The sequence below is a fragment of the Carcharhinus amblyrhynchos genome, chromosome 2 (genome assembly GCF_965287045.1).
Source record: "Carcharhinus amblyrhynchos chromosome 2, sCarAmb.v2.hapA, whole genome shotgun sequence".
In the NCBI taxonomy this organism is placed as follows: domain Eukaryota; kingdom Metazoa; phylum Chordata; class Chondrichthyes; order Carcharhiniformes; family Carcharhinidae; genus Carcharhinus; species Carcharhinus amblyrhynchos.
Window position 1 is genome coordinate 62096858 of NC_137325.1, and position 21350 is coordinate 62118207.

Below are 21350 nucleotides of genomic sequence, written 5' to 3' on the forward strand. Positions count from 1 at the left end.
TCCAATTTACTATTTGTGGGATCTTGTACAAATTAGCTACTGCATATGCATGCATAACAATGACGATAGCTCAGATTTAGCAGCGTCACTGCAGGTGTGTTGGGCAACAGTGTGGAGGGGCAGGGGTAAGGGACTGAACTTTGCTGGGATTGCGTGGGTTGGCATGCCAGTCATCTTCCCACAGAGGAGAAGGTTCACAGCATACTCACACTCAAGCAACTTGAGGCCCAGAATGTTTCCCCTCCTTGCTACACCACTGCCATCCTCCCTCCTGTGATTGTAGGATAATGAAAATAATGTCTTGAGTAGAGTCAGTGACTTGGAGAAAAGCATAGAAGATAAAGCATTAAAATGTTAAATATGTAAATAGATTGTCTACATCAGCAGTATGTAACAGACAGAAAGAGGTTAATTTTAACAGCCTTGATTTGTCCTCTAACCACCCATCCATAAACAGAAAGATGTTTTTAATTTTTTGATTTCCCTCTTTATAAGTGGTGGTGTATTTTCCCCAATCTGTCATCGTACAGTGATCCAATTGCCTATCATTAATCCCTGAGCAAAATCACAATAAGGTAAAATAAGAAGGGTGGTTTATTTTATACACAAAATGCAGAAAGGGGTTTTGCAGCACCTGCCCCTTTTGCACTTGAACAATAGAAGAGGGATAAGGTAAAGAAAGGGGCACTGGGAAAAATCATGGCGGTTATGGGCTGAGATTTTCCCAGATATTGACAAAGGTTGCTGTCGGGCGGGAAAAGCAACATTGAAGCCGTCAGCGCCTGTCTCTACCAAGTTTTGGAAAAAACAAGCCTTCGCAATCTGTTCTTGTGGAGACTGAAAACGGAATAGCAAGAAGAAACAGAATTACACCTGTAACAACAAAACGTAAACCTTTAATGGAATGGAGCAGATAGCTAGGAGAAGATGGCTAGAACGGAGAGCTGGTAGTCTCTGATGAATCACATACTACTCTATCAAGTTTCACAACAGACTTGAATTATATATATCTTCTGAGAAAACTGAGAACATATTTAAGGAGATTGCTGAAACCATCCCAATAATTAACACTGAAGGATGAAGGCGGGGACTTCAGGAGATGTAAGTTGGATCATGTTAGTAATGTATTGCATAAAGTCAGACTTGGGAGGAGATATAGTTTAAAGGATGAATGTTAATTACATAAATGGACAGCCTACAACGTATGTAAGATCAAATGACAACAGAGCCTCGTGAGAGATGGTTCTATGTGAAACCTCATGCTAAGCCTTGTCCTGTATATAGTTAAAAAAATGTTTAATACAAGGTAAAATTCACCAACAGCCTTGCTCCAACAGTCTCCATTAATCCTCACCAAGAATAACCTCAGCTAAGCCCTGCAACAATGATAACAGAATAAGGACCATCCCCTTGTTAGCACTACCCCATGCCCTCATGAATGAAACCTCCTCCCCCCCCCCGCCACCCCCCGCCATCAATATTAGCAAGGCATGCCAGTGGGTAAGCCTAACCCTACTTAAACGTGTTCCAGGGCCGCCTCTTGGTTGCAATTCCCAGTGGAATTGCAATTCTTGCCCACATAACAACCAGATACCTAGGCTAGTATAAATAACATCTTAATTTTTGCTTGAATTGGCATCACTATCCTTGTTGTATAATATTCATGTAAAATGTGGTTTGGTTGATGGGACTGTGTAATCAGCCTAACTCTAACATCTGCTCAAGCAATACCTATTATTTGAGTTCTTAGGTTATTTTGTAAAAGACAATACATCATCCATTGCAAGGATTTCTTTCCATTTGCATCACCTAGGCTATAAGATTGATTTGTGGCAAAAAAGAGAAATGGTTGTAGGAAGGGAGCATGACTAGACATTCTGCAGGAGAGTCCATCTCACAGTGGGGTGATCTCTCAAACTAAACTAATTAAATGGTGATAGTACATTGTATTGTACTGTGGCAGCTTGAACAAGGTGGGGGACCCATCACCAATTTTCTCACTTGAATCTTTGTACTATATTGAAAGTGTATAATGGGAAAACGCGTGTCTTGAGATAACCGTTGTTCGAAGCTGTTACCGAGAACCCGTGAGAACACATTCTCATATATCTGAGCGTCCTATCTATGATGATAGTGTTGTATGGAGCAGAGAGAGCTGTGCGTCTCCAGTTGCTGGAACTGACATTCGTGACCACGCCAGTGAGCCAAGTGGATGATGGAAAGACACCAGATCAGCTATTAATGTAATCTAGACATTCCTGCCAACCCAGCAGTAACCTGTTAGGGGGATTGAAGCTGGACAAACAGCATTACGATTAACAATGCTCAGTTCTGGGAAACTGCATAATTTTACTTCATTGAACTCTAGCATGACCTGTCTGCACATTTGAGGGCGTCTAAGCCTTGACTCTTGCCAACTTGTGCCTAAGGTTTGACTTCAAACCACTTTCACCACATCTTATCACAGAGCTCACAAGTTAAACAGCTGTTCAGGCTATTAGTAGACCTTGCTGGATGACAATTATCATTATAAAATGCAGGTTCCTAGAACACCTTATGAATTTTAAAAAGATTCTGTGCAGCTTTTCTACAGCCTAACTGCAATCTAATTAATTATAGCATTTAATCACAAATGCAGAATAAAAATGACCTAGAAACCGCAGCTTCCATATAAATTGTGAAATGAAACAAGTTACGTGACCAGCATTTTTGGACTGTTGGGCTGCCATTACCACCCACTTTCCTGCTATCCTTATGAAGATTCCTATCCATAATACAAACTTTGATGGGTTTATGGATATGGGCAAGGAATTCTTGCTATTGCTAAATATGTTGAATCTTTGGTGTTCAATAGAATGACTGATGATTAGCAGGTAATTTTGACTTGAGGCATTTGTGGAAAACTGACAACATTGGATTGGCTGCACATTTATAGACCTCTCCTGATTTTAATTTCTGTTGCCTAGTGCCAAAATTGGTTGGCACGTTCCTGAAATTACAATTGTAACTGTTTTAAAATGCTTTATTGGTTGTAATGCAGTTTGAAACATCCTGCTGTTGTGAAAGACCTTATATAAATGCAAGCTATTCACGTCTTTTATAGGAATTAGACAATAAAACACCATGCAGCTGTTTCATTTTCTACCATCCTGGTCATTGCAAAACACTGTCATAATGGAGCTCTTAACCAATCTTCACATTCAACCCTTATTGATTAACCTGCTACAGACCCAAAAATGAGGCAAAGAAAACTCAGTGGTTGAAAGCTTTGGAGCCATAAATTCAAAGCAATCTCTTAATCTAAAGCATGATACACTTACCCTAAAATTTAAAAGCTGCAGTTGAGATTTTTAAGTTGTAACTTTGGAGACTGGCATTTGTTTTTTTCCCCCCTTAGGCATCCACTCTTCTGCTATGAGCAGGAAGAAGCAAAGGTCCAGGAGGATCACTACATTGGGCTGACTAGGCTTCATTAGCAACTTCTGGCTGCTACACACTGGTACTCCGTGCTCCTAATTTAACTGTTAAATTGCTATAGTTCTGGTGAATCTGCACTATATCCTTTCCTAGAAAAATATATATTTCCTGATGTGTGGTAGCCAAAATTGAACACAACCCCCCAGATGGAGTCTGACCAAGATTCTGTGAAGCTGAAACATCATTTTCTCCACTCATATCCCAGTTCCTCCGAGATATGGACACCATTCCCGTAGCCTTTCTGATTATGTTTTGTATTTGTACACTAGTTTTTTGTGAGTGATTTATGTATATAGACTTCTAAATTCCTTTGCTAGCCCACTACGCCTCGGCTGGGATTTTCTGGCCCCACTTGTTGCCTGGAACTTCCAGTGCTATTAAAAGTCAATGGAATTTTGGCTGGTCCACCAAATCACCTGTGGTGTATTCCGCCACGGTAATGCTGGAAAATCCTAGTCCTGGATCCTCATAAAATCTTACAGAACAGAAGACTATTCTAGCTATTGTGCCATAGTTGGCTTTTTGGAAGTGCTGTCCAATTGGTCCCAAATACAATTTCCTTTTGCGGATTATTGTTGAATCTTCTTTCAAGTAGCTTTTGGGTTATGTATTCCAGATGATAATGTGCAGCATAAAAATGCTTTCTGCCCTCTGATTCATTTGTCAATTATCTTAAATCTTCCTCCTTTGCTTACTGACTCTCCTGTTAGTGGCAATAGTTTCTCCTTGCACTTATTATTTTAACACCTCTATTAAATATCTTCTCCAGCTATTCTTGGTATTATTTAGGCAAATGACTTTTGCACCATTAAGGCATATCTTGATATGTAATTCTTGGTTTCAAAGTGGTTTGTTACTAAGGTTATTTGGTGTTCCACAGAAAGGGCAAAATGTTTGTATGGTTGAACATCTCGGCCTTTTGGCTAAGATCAAGTGTAGTATTGACATGCTGCACCTGGTTGAAGCCATTAGGTTACATTTCAGCTTCATTTGAAGCAATTTTTTAAAGCGGCATCTTGGCCTTTTGGCTAAGATGCAAATTAGATCACGCCTTGGAGGAGGAGCTACACCTACTCCAATTAGCTTGGATCATGTAGATCAAGCCCAAGACAGGAGGTGAGAGCTCTGTCTTGTCAGCTTGGATCGGGAATGTCCCAACTTGTTGGGACTCTGAATTGGCTTTAATTTAACTTGATTGGATTGGAATAAAGTAAACAAAAGAAAAACATAAACCATTTGTTGGTAACACATAACTCTATTCATATCCACTGCTATGCAGGGCTGCTGTCTCCATGTCAGCTCCTTCCAGACTCTACTTCACAGAACATGTCCATTATCATGTGACTGTCTACATCGATATATGGGAGTACTGTTCTCCAATCCCATGTTAACCCTTACCCTGCCAAACATCCTTATCCTTCATGGATAACCTCGCACTTCTGCACATTGAATTCCATTTGCCACAGTTTTGCCCATTAATTTCACCCTGTCAATGTCATTTTCTAATTCTTGCTCCCAGCTTTTTACCCTATGTTGTCTCTTATCTTAGTATCATCTATAAATCTGGATATCTGACTCTATTTTTTCAACCATCTTATTAATCTATATTGTACAAAGTTACGGTTCCTGCCCAGATCCTTGGGAAACATCAGTTATTACTTCCCATCAATCTGAAAATGGTCCATTAACCTCTACTTTCTGCTTCATATCTCTCAACTGATTACCAGTCCTCGCAACAAGAACACCTCCAATATCCCACGTTTTAATTTTGTTAATCTGTTGTGCTGAAACTTATCAAATGCTTTCAGGATGTCATAGACGTACGTCTATCCCATGTGCTGGAACCTCCTTAAGGAAATTCAACTGGGTTAGTCACAAAAGATCTATCCATCACATATCCAAACCATCTGTTATCAGCCCATATTGCCCAAGTGCTCAATTACTTTAGGGGAGAAACTTATTAACAGAATCCCACTTTTTTCGGTGCTGCACATACCCATGTTAGTTCCCCAGAGACGAGCAGTGCCATGGGCTGATGTATGTACTGTAGGCAATATATAATATAGTGGCGCTAAGTGAACAAAATGCCTTTCCTTTTTACTCTGATGTTAAACAGAGAGTTCTGTAACTACCTAGTTTCTCCACTGCCCTTTACTTACATTATGGACTAAAAATTGCAATTATTCATGCCAGAGGGACCATTACTGAACCGAGAAAGCATTGAAAATTATGACTAATGCATTTAAAATTGTTCACCTTTATTGTTACTCTGGATTAAAAACCATCATGCCTTAGTTTTGTTTATCTTGAGTTCTATCATCTTCTCCATTGCTTTTTTTTCTTAAACTGATAGTAAAGCCACTAATTTTATGCCCTTGACTTTTAGATTTACCTTTACCATTAGTATTCTGTTTTCTTCCCCATGAAAATGACTATGAAAGGTATGGAGATTCCACTTGATTGTGCTGTTATTCCTGGCCAATATTTATTCATAAAGTGGAGATGCCGGCGTTGGACTAGGGTAAACACAGTAAGAAGTCTCACAACACCAGGTTAAAGTCCAGCAGATTTATTTGATAGGAAACACCACAAGCTTTTGGAACACACTGTTCCTTCATCAGGTGAGTGAAGAGTTATGAGACTTCTTACAATATTTATTCCTCAGTCATCACAAAAATAGACTACTTGGTCATTATCATTCTCTTCTGGGTGTGAAAACTTGTTGTGCTCAAATTGGCTGCCACATTTCCCATATTAGAACAATGATTACGCTTTGAAAGTACTTGATTGGCTGTAAAATGCTCTGCGATACCCCATAATCTTAGATGGTGCTATGTAAATGCACATTTTCTTTTGTTGTTTCCAATGCAATGCATCAAGAATTGGTCAAGACAAAAAAAACAGTGTAATTTATGTCCAGAATAGACTGAATTTTCACAATCTGTTGTATTCACATGAAAAGCTGGAATCCAGCTCAACCCATTAAGCAATCATGATCCCAAAGATCAAATGATTCACAGGTGTAAGCTTCTCCTCATTGCTTATGTCTGTGGGCCTTTGAGGAGATTGAGAAATTAAGCTAAGTATGTCAGTACAATAATGGGTTTGTTTGAAGTACTTTTTAATATCTTTTCTTAATTATAAAGAAACAGACCGTGTTTCCCAAAATAGCTTAAAAATGGTTTGCGTAGTTACTTAAAATCTGATTATTCACAGGTGATGGACTAGATTCTCAGATTAAAGATGCATATTTTGTTTGTAATAAATCCATTTTCAGCCATATTCATCAATTTAACCAAGTTACCATCCTTCAACGTAGCAAGGATTATTTTTGAAAGTAGATGACATTTTAAAAAAACCAGTGCATTTGTAAAATGCTGCCTGATTGCGCTGATTCATGATCGATTTTTCAGACAGTGATATGCAGATCGGTTAGAGCAAGAATTTGAGGGAAAGCTATTTCTCAAAACTGGCGAGTGCAAGTTTAGGTGCATTTTGTGTCCAGATCACTGATTGCACTCGGATAGGAAACTCTACCCAAACATTCAGGTGACAATCTGCCATTTCATTTTTGTCCATTATAGGCTTGCTTGCATCTGTCTTTAGTAGTTCCACATTCTCCTTTGTCACTCTTTTAAAATATATATATTTATACAAATCTTTATTGTTAACTTTGACATTCTCTGGAAGTATTTACTCATATTCTCTTTTTGTAGTACTGATTACAGTCTTTGTAACACTCTGCTGCTTTTTCCAATTCCCACCAGATTCCAATTCTCTTTACATTTGTGCAAGCTATGTTTTTAGCTGGGCTTTGTCTCCTGCCACAATTATTGACTATGGTTGCTATGGTACACAAATGAAGTTTTTGCCTTTTAGAATTGTATGATGGTTTGTATCATACCAAGTACTTCATTAAATATTTTGCACTGTTCCACTCTTGCTCAGGAACAGTTCAGCATAGTTCACTGTCGGCAATTAATTTTTCATGTTTTTGAAGTTCCCTTTAGATAAATTTAAAGCTTTGGAGATCCTGCCACTCTTTTACAAACCAATATAGTATTTAGTCATATTGTGTTCACTGGTTGCAAAATATTACCTTACAATCAAGTTGTTAACTCATTCTAGTTCATTATGTATCATTAAATTGTATATGACCTGTTCTCCTGTGGATTCTAAAATTGAGTCAAATCTTACAGGAAAGATGATGATGTGTTCACAACAACAACTTGTATTTATATAGGGCCTTTACTATAATAAAATGTCCCAAGGTGTTTCATAGGAATGTTATCAAGTAACACAAAGCCACAGAAGGAGATGCTGGGGCTGCTGACTGGAAGCTTGGTAGATTTTGGTGGAATTCCATGGGATAGAGCCTTGACAGCTGAAGGAATGGCCACCAAAAGTGAAGCATAAAAAAATCAGAGACCGTTAAGGGACAAAAATTAGAAGAACATAGATATCGCAGAAAGTTATAGGGCAGGAGGAAATTACAGAAACTAAATGTGACACTAAGGTTTGAAACTGCCTGGTTCAGCTTTAGGCAGTTGCCAGAAGGAGGGATAGATTTAGATGGCTATGGAATGAAGTTTGGAATGCAGATTGTAAACAATGGGCAGGATTTTTGTTTTGGGGCCGGGAGTCTGATTTTGGGCTAATTTTTTGAACATGACCCCACATTGCATTGATCCTGATGTGCAACACAATTTTTGTAAGGATTACCGGTTAATGGCCAGGGATCACATTCAATATCCAATTAAGGGCTGGTGGGCCAATAGGAAGCCTCCAACTTAGAGAAACTGGCAGCCCCACCATCAGAGATGGGGGGTGCTGATGAAGGCAAAAGGGAAAGGTAATCCACCATGCCACTCTCCACCATCAATTTTCCAGTTCCCCTGCTGGTCCAACCTATGAGACGAACCAGCAATGCAGCACAATGAACTTGCTACTTGTCCAGTACTGGGGCTGGATTGCATGCTGAGGACATGCTCCCTGCCCCCTAACATAAATGTCAGGGGCAACCCTCCTTTCATTCAAACAGCCCTCCTCACTTCAATTTTACAGCTGATGGATCTTTATTTATGATGAAGTGAGACTTCTGCCACTTTCTGGGAGGAAGTCCCACTTAAAACTTGCCAGCTTATCAAACCCTGGCAGCTCTGCTGTACTGTCTTTCAGTGGCCACTGCTGGTACCATATGGAGCATACCGAGGGGGTGATCAGCAGTAGAGCAGACCTCCAGATAGTCCAGTATTTTGCTGGGGCCAACCTGACAGTTGGACAGGGCAGGGGGGAAAGGGTGGATACAGAGAGAGAAAACAGTTGACAGTGAAGATGCTGGAGGGCTTCTGATCTGCAACAGGGAGCTGAAAAGAAAGCATTCCCACTCTGCCTTTCATTGGCCAGCAGCACACAGGTTAAGCCTTTTGGGATGCAATTTAAGAACAGGCCTCTTTCTCCACCTGTTAAATTTGAGCAATGATGGGATGAGGCACTTAAGTGGGCATTAATTTACCACTTAAGAGCCATTGGTGGGTAGCCCATCCAATGTCAGCTCCCTTGTCCAGCGGGGGCATGGACAAGGGCCAGAGGATTGGTGGTGGGCATACCATCGATGGTATTTGTCCCAACCCTGCTCATTTGTGGCCCATAAAATCCAGCCCAGGATGTGAGACATGTTTGACATAGTGGAGAGGTAAATAGAGGTGGTGGTTGGGTATAGTTGAGTGCCATCAGTGAGCATGTGGAAACTAATCCACATCATTTGGGAGTTGCAGATAGTTCTATGGCCTGGTAGGTATGGATATGATCGGTGCAACTTGTGGGCCAAAGGGCCTGTTTGTGCTGTAGTGTTCCATGTTCTGTGTATCATCCTTGCTGCAGAAATCAGGCAGAGATTTCAGAGGATAAAAAGATGTGCTGTAAATTGTGAACCCAGAACTTGCTGGCTGATTGATGCTGCTCTGCTGTTTGCTGCACACAAACTGCATTTGGTTCTGAGCATCCCTTTTATCTTTAAAAAGCTGCCCATTGGGATTTAGTGGCATTTGCATCTTTTTAATAACATGGTAGTTATTAATGCAGTGCTAGTCAACCCTCTGGCCTAGAAATGGAACAACTTAAAGCTGTCTCATTCTTTAAGTAGTAAATTGTGGTTAGAGATATGAAGTATGTCAAACTTTAAATTTCCATAGCTTGGAATATGTAGCTGTAATTCATGCCCAGCTTGTAGCCAGGTGTCTGCCATGGCTTCAGGGTAGCATTGTGTTGTTTCTATTACTAGTGACCATGTACTCTGATGCTGGGACATGCGTGCAAATTGGAGGAAATTGTGGGTACAGCTTGGTTACACCCAGCAACCACATTTATCTTCCAACATTGGGCCTGTATTCCAGCATTGGAACTGATTCCCATTATTCAGACCATATTCCAGCCTTTGAACCATATTAGACAATTGCAACCACATTATCTCATTGATATTATACAGCAGTGTTTGTGAATATATGCTGAATAGTTTTCTAAAATAGTAATATTAGCATAATCCTTTAAAGATATCAGGCAATCAGCATACAAATGCTTACTACAATTAATTAAACTGGATCAGCAATCTAACATCGTACCTGGGTAAACAGTAGGCAATCACCAGGCATTTCATCATAGGAAAGAAGTGCAAGATGAGTTGCCTCTGATGGCTAATTAACAGCCAAACTAATGGGCAAAAAACAGAGCTATTGTGAAGAATTATGCTGTGACTGAGTAGATTTCAAATAGCCTGAAAACTGGAGTGGGTAGAGTTATAAATTTTACCAAATGATTCGTTGAAATGGAATTGAGCATTTCACTGGAAACTGGTAATACCTATTGGAATGAATGGTGTGAAATGACCAGTTTGCTTGACATTGGCTGTCACAGAACATTCTGCAATGACCATTAAGGTTTATGTAGGAGATTCTTGAAAATCTTTCACAGTGTTGATTTTAATAGCTTAGCTTTAATTTACTGCGGCTTTGAGTTCACAGTAATGTTACAAAAGACCATTGTGAACAGACCATAATATAATTTTGACAACAGCCATAGTCATGGCTCAGAGTGAATCCTGAGACTAGTTGTTATAAAGTAATATAAAAAGCAACTTTTCCAACAGTATGTATGATCTGCTTAAGCATCTTTGTCTAAGATTAGAAATATAGGCCCAGACTTCTTGGTCAGTGTGAGGTAGGACGCGTCCAACATTATCTGTGATTTAATCTGCCCATTTACCCTTTTGCACTGGAGCCTTTGCAGCTTCTGCTGCTGGTTCCAGCAGGAATAGAGTCACAGAGCAAATTGTTGAGCATTATTCCAGTGCAGCCCCTTTTCTTACCATCAACTGACGACACATCCCTTTAGGTTTACTTTCTGTTCATGAACTTGTACTATATTTAAATAGAGCTATCAATCTACTCTAATGACTGTGCTAACTCCAAATGAAAGTAAACGTGTTTACTCTGCCATTGGGCAGCATGGTGACATGTTGGTTAGCACTGTTGCCTCATAGCACCAGGGACCCAGGTTCGATTCCCAGCTTGGTTCACTGTCTGTGTGGAGTCTGCACGTTCTCCCTGTGTCTGTGCAGGTTTCCTCCGGGTGCTCCGGTTTTCTCACACTGTCCAAAAGATGCGCTACTTAGATGTATTGGCTATGCTAAATTGCTCTTCAGTGTACACAAATAGGCGCCCAAGTGTGGCAACAAGGGGATTTTCACAGTAACTTCATTGCAGTTTTAATGTAAGCGTCCTTGTGACACTAATAAATAAACTTGAAAAAAAACTTTAAAACTTTAAACATTGTCCAAGGTTAGGGCTGTTCTCTGGGCTGGAATCCACCCCTTCCCCACACCGCCCAATGTACAAGACTTCGGAACAGAGGTAGACCGTTCATCACATTAACTCTTCTTTGTCATATAGTGAGATCATGATTAGTCTGATGTGATAACCCTCAACTTCACTTTCTTACTTAATCGCCGTAACTTTTGATTCCCTTACTGATTAAAAATCTATCTCAGCTTTGAATGTATTTAATGATTCAGATTCTACAACACTAAGACTTCCCTTTCCTTAACAATATCCAAATTAAGAAACTGAATCAAATCCAGCTTATAGTTCCCACACAAAACTTAACTGATGATTAAATGTGGGAAATGATTTTTCCTGGTCCAACAAAGATATTTTAAACTGCCTTTGCAAAGACTTTTTGCAATGCCTTGGCTTTAAGACTCAGATGCTACACTGTAGCATCTCTGAGAAGTAGCAGATGTTACAGGACTCCTTGGCTGTGAAATAGGCCCTAGCCTCCTGACTGAGAATCTTGGATTTGCCTCTACCTGCAAGATGTGGGTTCCTGTCTGCTTATGAGGGAGTGATGATGGAGGGGGAACATTTACACTGTTCCCCATTTTGTAACTTCAGACACAAGAGTCATACATATCTTATGTCTACATATCTTGATTTTTTTTTCCTTTTCTGGAACTGAGGATTTCTATAGACTTGAATCACCCAATCATTTAGCTAAACTGTTTCTGCTTGTGGAATTTAACATTTATATAGCAGTCATCTAATTAATCTCTTTCTTCTTCTGGAGCAGCTCTCAACTGATCATTTTGAGATGCTGTCTTACCTTTGGAATGCTCTGGTCACTTTCAGAGACTTGTCTGTCCCTCAAAATGCCAGCTATTAGTGTTGCTAGGCAGATTTCTACATATCAGTCCTTTTTAAATTCTGGTTACAAGCTGCTGCTAAACAAATCCTTGACAAGTCTGATTCCAGGACCTGAGCACACTAATCAAGACTGACACTCCAGTGTGGTACATAAGATGCTAAACTGCTGAAACAGTGGCTGTAAAAGACACCATAGTATGCTTTTGAAGAAAAGCAAAGGAGTTAATGCCAGTGTCCTGGCCAATGTTTATCCCTCAGTGAATGTCAGAAGATTATCACGTTGCTCTTGTGAGCCGACTGTTTACATTTCCGACATTAGCAATGGTGACTAGAGTTCAAAAAAGTAAGTCATTGGCTGTAAAGCACTTTGAGACATTTAGTCATCTTGAAAGGAACTGTATAAATACAAGTTGTCTTTTACATTGCTTATACACCAAACATTCTAGGCAGCCAGTGGTAAAAGGTTTAAGGTTGAGGTGGCTGAAGATTGGCATTGATTACCAGATTGAACACACATTTCTAATATTTAAGGATAATTTTGCACAGATTACGTAACACTGTAAACTCCAAGCTGGTATCCAATCTGCATTCCTATTGAACAAGGCAGCATGACAGAAGTGGAGTCTTACAAAATTCATCTTTTATTTACAAATCATTATCTTTTGTTGAAGATGCTGTCCTATAATGCTCTATCACAGTGGGAATGGGAATGAATCTGTAAGCTTCTTTTTCTGGTGTGTAAGTAAAACAACAAGTATGAATGTGGCATAGCCAATCATAGATTCTATGCAAATTAGTGATTTGTAGTCAGCTCAAAGTAGATTATGGACTGAGCAAATGAAAGCAATTAAAGATACCACCAGGAGTACTGAGAAAACTGGAGGTATCAGCATGTGGACTACTTTGATTCAAAAACATAAACCTGTTGAATACCACTTTTACTTAATGCACCAAGAGCAAAACCTGTGGTAGGTTATTCAACTCAGCAAATGAGAATTTCCTCATCATGGAACTACAAGCAAGATCTATAAATGCAAGCATCACATAATTCTGATCCCCAACATTAAAAGGCTAGAAACTTGAAAAATGTTCAGAAATATTAGCTGGTCATGAATGCGTGCAAGTCTTTGACATTTCAGGCTACATTGAGAAAAATTAATGCAAAGTTTGGAAATTATTGCTTGTAAACAAATACAATAGATAAACAAGGAATTGGACAAGTAAATGAGAAAAGAGAGATTGATAGAGTTGTGCATCTTCAACAGCAAACACCGTTTTAACCATCACTATATAAACAAATACAATTGGATATCCCAGATGTGCTCAAAATAAACCAAATATATTTCTTAATGGTTAAAAAGGAGGAGCAACTTGAAAATGTTACCAGCAACAGCCATTATTGGCAGAGATCCTACTAAAATTAAACTAAAAAGTGGAAATCTGTTCTGAAAATACAAATGTGGTTAAGATTAACAAATAATATAAGCTCACAATAGGCAACAGATTTAATTTTTTTTAAGAAACTTAATAGGATGGGAACCAAATGAATTTTGGAGCACGGCCAGAGAGCAGTCTAACAAAGAAAGATGAAAAAGGCACATTTACTCATTGTCATCTGTTCCTCAATTTACTAATAATGTGCATTCTGAGTTATGAATTTCTGCCATGGGTTTTCTAAATAACTGAACAGGCAGATTTTTTTGACCACCTGAGGCAAGATGTCCCACGAAGTAGTGAGATCTGGAGTGCAGGATTTGTTTTTCCTTTCCTTTCCAATACAACACTCTGCTTCTTCATTAAGACATTGTGATTCAGAGTGTGATGCAGCTTAATGGACAATTTTCCGCCATTCTGAACAAATGGTAGGAAGTTCCTGCAAACCATTAATGTTTGTGCTACTGTGCTTCAAGGTCGTTTCAGTGTTTTCTTTTCCCTCCCCTGCAATGCTGACCATTTGAGAGTTGGGAAAACAGGCCCTGGTGAGATACACTGTTTTTGGCCATCCAAACACAATGTCAAGTCTATGAAAACTGATTTGGAAGGAGTTAAATGCCGTGGAGCTGGCTTCGATAAAGACACTAGCATTTTTGTTCAATAGCTCTCCCACAGAGGAGGTACTGGAGGCATTGCTAATGGAATTTCTCTAGAACTCTTATGTGTCACTAATACTCAGTCCAGGTTTCACTGTAGTACAAGAGTGTGGTGATGACACCTACTCTGTACACAAGAACTATTGTTGACTTGTGGACGCCTTTGTTGTTAAATACTCATTGTTGGAGTTTGTAGAAGATCGGCACTGCTGCCTCACAGCACCAGGGACCCGGGTTCAATTTCCAGCTTGGGTCACTGCGAAGTCTACACATTCTCCCTGTCTGCGTGAGTTTTCTCTGGGTGCTCTGATTTCCTCCCACAGTCCAAAGATGTGCGGGTTAGGTGGATTGGCTGTGCTAAATTCTCCCTCAGCGTACCTGAACAGGCACTGGAGTGTGGCGACGAGGGGATTTTCACAGTAACTTCATTGCAGTGTTACTGTAAGCCTACTTGTGACTCTACTTGTGACTAATAAATAAACTTTAGAAGGCTGACACAGCTGATCCAGTGCTGGATCTCCTGGTTTGATAGCAATTTTTACTGGTCAATTGAGGGTTTTTATTAACATTAAGATCGGGTTGTGGTCTTTTGAGAGAGCTGAGTGTCAAGGTATAAAAATTGTTTAACACATTCCAGAGTCTCACCTTCAACAGATATGGGAGGTGGAATATTTGGCTGAACAGGTGTGGCTTGAATTTTGTTTTGGCAACATTCAGGGACAAGCAGTGTTTCTTATCTGCAGAATTGAAGAGATTGAGGGTGTCTTGCAAATTTGGTGAAGAATGGGAAATGTCATTACGATCATCTGCCAACTGTATATCAGATTTTTCTAAGGTGGTCAGTTTAGTTTTGACAGGAGGCAACTGAGGTTAAAGAATTTTCCATTAAGACAGCATTTAATACTGATACCAGATGGCAATTGATCTTTGAGATGAATAGCCACTTTCAGATATATGTTAAATAGTATGGGTTTAGCACAGAGCCTGACTTGACCCTGGTACTGAGAGCATCTGTTTCAGATCTCCCACTCAAAACAATTTCAGTTGTATCATCATAAAGCAGTTATAGGATTGTGATGAAGTTTCTTGGACATACAAATCTTTGAGTGCAATCCATTAATGTGATTTATTAAGTTGAATGCTTTGGTTAGGTTGCTGAATGCAATGAAGAGTTCCTGGTGTTGTTCTTGACATTTTTCTTGCATTTGTCTGGCAACAAAGATTCTACCAGATGTTTTTCTGGAAGATCTAAAGCCGCACTTTGTCTCTGGGAACATTTCCTCAGCCAAGGGAACTTGCAAACTACATTGAACTTAACATGTGAAAGGAGCAAGATGAAGAAACCCATCTGGAGATGAATGCAAAGAAGTATAGTTTAGTTCAGAATTTGCGAAGTGAAGGCAAAGAAAAACTGAAGAGAGCATGAAAACCAGAGTGAAAGTGGAAAAGAATATAAAATGGCTCAGAGACAAATTTAATGTAAAAAGAAATTCCTAAGACGCTCCTGGAGGAAAGGGGAAGGAAAGCTTAGGAGTGATGAAAATCTTGGTCAGAAAAGGCCAATTGTTACTGAGATCAAAATTCTCCAGCCATTCACGCTGACTGGATTCTCTGGTTCCACCGGCATCGTACCTCTTTCCGTGGGTTACCCAATGGCGTGGGGTGGTTTCAGTGGATATTCCCATTGACAGTAGTAGGACCAGAGGACCCCATCACTAGCAAACCGCGTACTGTCTCCCACCGCTGAGAGAAACTCAAAGGGGACATCCAAGAACCTCTCTGGGTATTTTGAAGGAAAAGAGTGTGGCAGAAGGATTTAGAGTGGGAATTCTAGTAGGCTGTACGCACTGAAGTTAATGTGAAGATTGGTGTGGGATCACTTTAAGAATCACTGAAGGAAGAGATGACATGTCTCACAGGAGTTGTGGGTGTTGACTAACAGTCAGAAGTGTGCAAACATACTCCTGCATACTCGTGATGTTCCAGTGACAATAATGGACCCATGTCTTTTTTGCATATTGTTTGCATTCCTGTGACTTCTGTATCCATCACACGCTAAAGGAGCAAATAATATAACATAGGTCACTTTTGATCTTGATTGAAAGTGAAGGATTAATAAATAGAGAATGAACCTCTACCCATTGACACAGAAACTGAAATTATAATTAAAAGATTGATAGTACAAAAGCTTCAAGTATCAGTGACTTCATAGGACCATAGAAATAGGAGAAGCTGAGGCCATTTTCCCTTCAAACCTGAGTTATCATTCAACAAGATTATGATTCATCTTCTACCTCAACTCCTCCTGTGAGATTTATTTCTGGGAGTGACAGATTACTCACAAAGGGGGTTTGAGCTCATCAATTATTTTAGAGTAATTTGTTAGGAGACAACAGCTGGTGAACACGGAGAATTTGGCGCTCTCACAAATCTCTGTTCACTGCAATGGGACCAGAAATCCCACTGGCGTGAACAGCCAGAAAATTCTCACCGTGATGTATAAGCCAAATAGAAAAAAATACATACAACCTGCAACAAGTGAGAACTGCCACCAGAAGACTAACAGATATTTAAGCAGAGAGAGGCCGATCACTGTGGTTGCCACCGGCATCTCTGTTTTGGTTTCTAATCAGCCACATAATACCTTTCCATCCTTTTACTATTTATATGCTGATAGAATTTGGGATCCCCTTGTATGTTGGCAGACAGTCTCTTCTCATTCTCCCTCTTCACTTCTGTCTTTTGTCTTTTATCCGTCTCTCTGAACCTTGGGTGGGATTTTCTACCCAACCACGGCCATTGGCCAGTGGCAGGATCTTCTGGTTTCGTTGTTGTCAATGGGGTTTCCCATTGAATGCACTCCTCACCAACGGCTATGCTCAGCCTGGGTCTTAATTGTATTTTCTACTTGACATCTGTTATGAGTTTATTTTTCTTTTTTCTATCTTAACCTATATTTTCTTTGTCATCCAGGAAATTATAGCTTTGTTTGCCCTACCATTCCCTTTCAAGGAAACATACCTTGATTGTGTGCAACCTCCTTTTCTTTGAACACAGCTCATTGTTCAGTTACCATTTTTCCTGCTAACCTTTAACTCAAATTTATTTGTCCCTGATTTGTTCTTATCCCGTTCAAATTGGCTTTTCCCCTAGCTTGATGATCACTGTCTCCTAAATGTTCTCCTATGGACACTTGCCAGACTCCATTCCAGCAGTACCCACTTTCTCAATGGACTAGGAGCATACTGCTGTCGAACATTTTCCTGAACACTCTCTAAGAACTTTTTCCCTCCTTCCCTTTACACTGTTACAGCTTAAAGTCGCTCATTGTAACTCTCTAACTTTCTTGCAAACGTTGTTGTTCTTCTACATCATTCGCAATAGTTGATGGCCTATAAACTACAGCCAACAATGTAATTACACTTCTTTTCTTCCTTAGTTTCAACCAAATAGATTCTCACCTTGACTACTCTGGGGCGTCATCTTTCAGTGAGAAGTCTCACAACACCAGGATAAAGTCCAACAGGTTTATTTGATCATAAACACCACAAGCTTTCGGAACGCTGTTCCTTCATCAGGTGAGTGGAGAGTTCTGATCAGAAATAGGGCATATAAAGGCAATCACAGTTTGCAGAATACTGATTAGAATGTGAGTCTTTACAGCTAATCTGCTATTCAAGTCTTAAAGTTGTAGACAATGTGAATGGAGATAGCATTAAGCATAAGTTAAAGAGATGTGTATTGTCTCCAGACAGTATAGTAAGTGAGATGTCGCAAGTTCAGGCGAGTCGTGGGAGTTACAGATAGTGTGACATGAACCCAAGATCCCGGCGGAAGCCACTGTCATGCGCGCGGAACTTGGCTATCAGTTTCTGCTCAGTGAATCTGCGCTGTCGTATGTCGTGAAGACCACCTTGGAGAACATTTACCTGAAGATCAGAGGCTGAATGCCCATGACCGCTGGAGTGTTTGCCAACAGGAAGGGAACAGTCTTGCCTGATGATTGTCGAGCGATGTTCATTGATCCGTTGTCATAGAGTCTGCATGGTCTCCCCAGTGTACCATGCTTCGGAACACCCTTTCCTGCAGCTTGAACTGGGATCTAGGGTTCATGTCACACTATCTGTAACCCCCATGACTTGCCTGAACTTGCAACATCTCACTTACTGTCCTGTCTGGAGACAATACACATCTCTTTAACCTGTGCTTAATGCTATCGCCACTCACATTGTCTGCACCTTTAAGACTTGAATAGCAGATTAGCTGTAAAGACTCGCATTCTAATCAGTATTCTGTAAACTGTGTGTGCCTTTATATGCCCTATGTCTGATCAGAACTCTCCACTCACCTGATGAAGGAACAGCGTTCTGAAAGCTTGTGGAGTTTACTATCAAATAAACCTGTTGGACTTTAACCTGGTGCTGTGAGACTTCTTACTGTGTTTACTCCAGTCCAACATCGGCATCTCCACATCATGACCACCATCGACACCGCAGACTGCCGGCTGCAAGTGGAGAGGAGCTCCAAGAAGATTGCAGATATCAAGTTTTTACAAAGATGCAAGAAAGCAGACAAGATACCAAAAGAACTACAGATCACGAACCCACTCAGGTCAACCTATAACACAGACTATGCTGAGAGACTTTGCTGTCACACCTCTCTCACACTCCTCAACCACCTCATACACCAGCTCTACAGTAAATGCCGCGTCCTGGAAACCAAGATAGAATTCATATTCTCAACTTGCGCTCAGGACGCAGACCAGCTGTGAAACTCTGCAAAGCAGATGAGACAAAGAAACTACACCACCTACATGCACACCAAGAACAGGGTACTTGAGAAACTCGGCATCACCACCAGCAGCAACCAAGCCTCCCTCAGCACCACAGTAGAAAACAGCACCACTGCAGGGAAGTCTATAGTCAACTTGTCGGACTACACACTTCAACCAGATGAAGTCGGAGTTCTCAGCTGAGAGCTCAATTTCTGCCCCACCACCAAAATGGATGCCATCAGTCTCGCAGTAAACACAGAGGAATTCATCAGGCGAATGAGGCTGCAGGAATTCTTCCACAAACCCCAAGAGCCAACAGCTAACACAATGAGACAGCCAATGAACCAGAACAGCCAACAGAGAGATCCACAGTGCAGCAACCGAAGAGGAAACAGTCCGATTGGACTCCTCCGGAAGCCGCTGCCTTGACATGTATGCCGAAGCCATCACGAGGTGAGTCAACATCAGATTCATCAACCGCACTCACAAGACAGCCCTGAAAATCACCCAAGCACAACCCAACGCCATCTACGCTCTCAAGACCAACCGCAACAGTGTCATCAAACCAGCAGACAAAGGAGGGGCCATTGTCATACTGAACAGAACAGATTATTGCAAAGAAGTGTACTAACAACTGAATGAGGAACATTACAGACAGTTACCCGCAGATCTGACCAAAGAACACACCTGTCAACTCAACAGTCGATCAAGGCCTTTGATCTGGACCTTCAGAGCACCCTCCATGCTCTCATCCTACGTACTCCCCACATTGGAAATCTCTACTGCCTCCCAAAGAGACACAAGGCAAACACACTCGGCCATCCCATCATATCGGGCAATGGGACCCTGTGCGAGAACCTCTCCGGCTACGTCGAGGGCATCCCGAAACCCTTTGTACAAAGAACCCCCTGCTTTTGTTGCGACACTGCGGACTTCTACAGAAACTCAACACACATGGAGCAGTTGAACCAAGGGCACTCCTCGTCACAATGGATGCCTCGGTGCTCTACACCAGCATCTCCCATGATGAAGGCATTGCTGCAACTGCCTCAGTGCTCAACGCCGACAATTGCCAATTTCCAGATGCAATTTTACAACTCATCCGCTTCTTCCTGGATCACAATGTCTTCACCTTCAACAACCAGTTCTTCATCCAGACACACGGAACAGCCACAAGGACCACATTCACACCTCAGTATGCCAACATCTTCATGCACAGGCTCGAACAAGACTTCTTCACTGCACAAAACCTTCAACGGATGTTATACACTAAATACATCGATGACATTTTCTTCCTTTGGATTCATGGTGAACAATCACTGAAACAACTATATGATGACATCAACAAATTCCACCCCACCATTAGACTCACCATGGACTATTCCCTGGAATCAGTTGCATTCTTCGACGCACGTATCTCTATCAAGTACAGTCACCTGATGATCTCACTGTACCGCAAGCCCACAGATAACCTCACGATGCTCCACTTCTCCAGCTTCCACCCTAAACACGTTAAAGAAGCCACGCCCTACGGACAAGCCTTCTGTATACACAGGATCTGTTCAGATGAGTAGGATCGCAACAGACACCTCCAGACGCTGAAAGATGTCCTCATAAGAACAGGATATGACGCTCGACTCATCGATCGACTGTTCCAACATGCCACAGCAAAAAACTGCACCGACCTCCTCAGAAGACAAACACGTGACACGGTGGACAGTGTACCCTTTGTCGTCCAATACTTCCCCAGAGCGGAGAAGCTATGACATCTTCTGCGGTGTCTTCAACATGTCATTGATGAAGACAAGCATCTCGCCAGGGCTATCCTCACTCATCTCCACAGTAGCATCTTTCTCCAGCACTGCAGTGCTTGCCTTAATCAACGCTGCCATCCGTCTTCACTTTCTCCCCTTCTTATTTTTCCTGAATACACTGTATCCAAGAATATTTAATACCCAGTCCTGCCCTCCTTTGGACCAGGTGTCTGTAATATTCACAACATTAGATTTATGCATGGCAATCTGTGCCTGGAACTCATCTATCCTATTACTCTGTGCATTCACAAACGTACACAGTAACCCTGTAAGACTTTCTCCCTTATTCTGACCCTATGTATTAACTTACTATTGCTTATTTTAGTGCTTTTTATCTCTCCCAATATTTGTTGCACCTTGATATTCCTCTCTGATCTTTCCTCCTAGTTCCCATATCCCTGCCAAGTTAGTTTAAGCCCTCCCCAATAGCATTATCAAAGGAACTCAATCCTAGCTCTATTTAAATGCAGAATCCTTGACCTATACGTGCCTCATCTTC

The 21350-nt window shown here is 40.9% G+C and overlaps 1 protein-coding gene across 6 annotated transcripts in view; it reads left to right on the top strand.

The window, feature by feature from the left end:
• Positions 1 to 21350, top strand: part of LOC145354925 (zinc finger protein 385D-like) — a 553654-nt gene that overhangs the window by 301705 nt on the left and 230599 nt on the right. The window contains exon 2 of one of the 6 annotated variants that reach the window (XM_080206623.1): positions 3398 to 3499. The exons of the other annotated variants lie outside the window; for them this stretch is intronic. The gene's annotated coding sequence lies outside the window, so the exon portion shown is untranslated. The remainder of the gene's footprint in view (positions 1 to 3397; positions 3500 to 21350) is intronic. 6 annotated transcript variants of the gene reach the window in all.